Source organism: Miscanthus floridulus, unplaced genomic scaffold (genome assembly GCF_019320115.1).
Source record: "Miscanthus floridulus cultivar M001 unplaced genomic scaffold, ASM1932011v1 os_999_1, whole genome shotgun sequence".
NCBI classification, from domain to species: Eukaryota; Viridiplantae; Streptophyta; class Magnoliopsida; order Poales; family Poaceae; genus Miscanthus; species Miscanthus floridulus.
In genome coordinates, this window is record NW_027098571.1 from 44,873 (window position 1) to 48,891 (window position 4,019).

The window sequence follows — 4,019 nt, forward strand, 5'->3', positions numbered from 1 at the left end:
ACCATAACCTTGATCGAGGTCCAAGGTAGGAGAAAAAAAAATAGCATCAATGCAGAGAAAACTTTGAAATCTATGTTAGTTATTTCATGAAGGTACGTATGGCTCAAAAAGTTAGGACCGTAAACATAGCATGGAAAATCCGAGACAGTTTGACATCCTTCATGAAACCCCCTAGAGAATCACAGAAGGTCATCGTTGGGGTTGATTATATATTGGAGCATCTCCGAGAGAGCTATTTAAAACCACACTAAAAATCCGAGACAGTTTGACATCCTTGCTTCCAATCTTTTCGCGCGTGGGTATTCAGAGCACGGGTGGGTTAATACATGCATGGTCTATATGTTACAGACACTTGTAGTGGTACCTTAGCTGATGAATATTTACATTATGCATTCTCAGGCACAAAATGCTCTAACAAACAATCTGGCACGTGCAGATGCAATCCTATTAGAGTAAATAGGCAAAATCATCTGTATTGACCTGCTCTTTAAAAAAAACGGAGATATAACAGGGCACCTTTATTTTCTTGATTGCAGACACATAGGCAAGACGGCATGCTTCGCTTAATTTCCTGTTGACACATTTCGTAACGGCACTATGAGGTGGGAAACAATTTGAGCAGGTGCAAGAAGAGGTGATGTGCTTCCTATCATTTGATCTCTGATTGAGAACCATTCCAGCCTATGCCCCTGGACAGATGATAACTAATTTGTAAAAAGTTCGATAGTACTACAGGCTAGATGCTGAAAGGTACAAACATGGCACCAAGAGAACCGAATGGTCAACTGAGTCAGCAATTCACTACAATGAATCCATTACAATAAGAAAAACAGAAATAATATATCAAATAAAGGTAGGTTCAGAAATGGGAAAAAATGGCATCATTTGATCTCTTGTGGTTAGGCAGAACGGCAAGCACCGATAATACAATCGTTTGCAAGCCCCGAAAGGAAGCTGCAATAGATCGACCCTAGAGAATTGATGAGGTACGATAAATAAACAGATAGCAATACATATATGTGCATGAACATGCCCTAGGAGATCATCAGCATATATTCCCAACTTATATGAAAATTGTTGCCGACGTGGCTAGGCTGGCTGGTCGGGAACGTTGTGTTCCCAAAAGAAGAGAGGAATGCACTGGGAGATCATCAGCCTATATTCTCAACTTATATGAGAGTTCAATCTGATCACAAGATATGGAGCACAAAACATTTCCATGTGAACAGCATCAGGCTATATTCCCAACTTATATAAGAATTCATTTTGATTACAGGCTATGGAGTAAAGAAAAATTTGCATCACTTGCATCAAACATCAGGGGGGAAACAAAGGTATAAAGGAGGATGTAGGGGAGGAGGCACGAGGCAGACGAAGTGGAGAAGAGGATGAGCTGGCCACAGAGTTGACCGCCAAGGTGCGCCGCCGCCGGCAGGGGTAGCCACGGACGTGAGCTGATCAGCGCACGTGGCGCAGAGAGAGAGAGAGAGAGAGAGAGAGAGAGAGAGAGAGAGAGAGAGAGAGAGAGAGATGCACGTGCGGCTGGGGGAGAGGTGAGTGGATAGCGGCCGCTGGCCTGTGGCAGCGTCCACCGCCGGGTCCTGGCCATGGCAGTGCGCCCACCGTCCATTTCCCGAAGAAGTTATTGTAGGACATGCGGATCGGCAAAAAGGTGTGTAAATCAACAAATTATTAACGAAAAGTAAATATGAAATGTACCAAAAAGCTACAATGAGTACAGATCAACTACATATTCAGTGTGAGCTTACTGGCAGATGATGCATTAATGATTTGGTGCTCAAGATTTCATTCCATAGCCTACTGGGTGGGGTATCCTTTTTGTCATTTGAACAAACGGATAAGAATGTTGAATATAGCCATGTAAAGCAAAGATAAAGGTTCGTTGGTTTCTCATTAACCTATGGAGGGTACCTTTTTTTGCCATGTTGCTATAGAGCAGCAGCTACTTAGCAATGAGCAGATCATCATTCCAATTTCATGACTCAGGAAGGGAAACCTAAAAAAATGGAAACAAATCTTGTATTGAATGTTATATTTCTTGGCATGGCATACTATAGAACCTATGGATATCAGGTTAATATATTAGAAATGTGCCGAATCATTAACTCAGAAGTCAGAATACAAATGAGGAAAAAACTGAATTAATAATGCAGTTTCTGCAAATGAAACTATGACGCAACAAAATATTAAATGAACTGGAACATACGGATGAAAATCGAAATGGTAGTGATCGTTAAATTTGCACTATCTTTGAGAAGCATACATGGAAATCAAATAGGTAGCAGAGCAACTAAGGAGATCTAAGTAAACAGTTCAGAACCATGAATGTAACTGTGATACTAAGGGAAATTAGGTGGCACGCTGTTCCTGCAACAGTGTCTGTTCAGGATGCAAATTAAGGGACGTAATATTATTTTGGAAGACAAAGATGCATATTCAGTAACTATAGGTTGGACATGTCGCTTTGTGATGCTTCTGTAACTGTAGATATAGTGTACCTATAATTCAAGCTGATCCCTACCACTGAGCAAAGATTTTAGTATTCCCAAGCTAATTCCGGTAAATATAGCAAACAGTGTATGTACAGTTGGAAGCAGAGATTGGAGATTGGCTCACGTGGAATGTTGAGAAATGATTTCAGTTAGCAGGCGCCACACCAACCTAAGGGCAGAATTCTAAATAGTGGAAATTAAATTCAAATATCCTTTGTATTAGCGGTTGGTTGGTTTAGAACTAATTTTGATAGACCTGTACTGAGAGGAAATCTACCTGTGAATCAGAGCCTCAATGGCGGAACTAATTTGAAGAGAATAGAAGCAACCATGCAAGAAGGAGAGGAGGCGGCGGCTTACTTGGCGATGCGAATAACGAAGTAAGAGTGGCTAGGTTGCTCTGGGTTCCTAAATGAAAGAGTTGGTACTGGATACACAGCCGGTCCAAACTCTGAACATTTCTGTAAAGCCATGATGCACCAACCTTTCACTGTTTTCAGATCAATTTTACCACGTTGGACAACCTTAATAGTAAACAGAGCAATATGAGGACCCAGATGCATCACAAATGTATGCAAACCAGAACCTGCATTTAAAATTCGAAATCAGCAGGTTCGAAAATAACTATTTTTCTCTGTTGTAGCAATAGGAATTCCAAGTTTACATGTTCTATTTTCCAACTTTAAAAGCTTGAATTGTAGGCATTAAAATCCAGATAACAAATAGACCATGCTTAGCAAAGAATGAAAGAACCGGAAGCTGTTTCCAAATAATATTTAAGTAACGAACAAGAGAAAAGATGGTACTCTCTTCTTCTCCAAGACATTGAAACAGATACACTCTAATAAGAAAGGACAATCGAATACTCAATACTAAACTACTAATCAGGTAACAACGGTTAGAGTACCTATGCCTGATGCGCAAGGTTGAGCAAGGGGAGTGCACATGAGGTGATTATGAATCATTAACAAAGGAAAAATAATTTTTACCCTGGTGTCTGTGCATGAGGCAAAGCATGGATGGGTTGGCCCCTGCCTGAACATCCGTTCTTTAGTTGCTCACACACCTAGGCTGCCAATACATGAGATCACAACCTGGTTAGGCATTTAATCGAACATCCAAACTACAGGCAATAGAAAGCTAGCAGTACAGAGTAACAAACATAGGGAACATTTCATACGTAAAGGTGACGAAGCTAGAGGGACTTCTCCCCCAAATCCACAATAATCCCCATCACAGCAATCTTGTTTGTTCTATGCCTCCCCTTTGTCAAACAATCACAGTTTGTGCAGGGGCTGCGCCGAGACAGGCACAGCCTGGGGCTGGCTAGGGCGCCGCGCGGAAAGGGAGGGCAGTACGCGGTCAACGAAACCTTCGATGACAGGGACAGACACCAGAAGTGGGCAGCGCCATGCGTGGTGGCCGAGCCTCCACCATCTCTCGCTCAATCGCTCGCGCAAAGGGGAATATGGAAGGAGAGAGGATCTTGGGGAGAAGCCAAGAGAA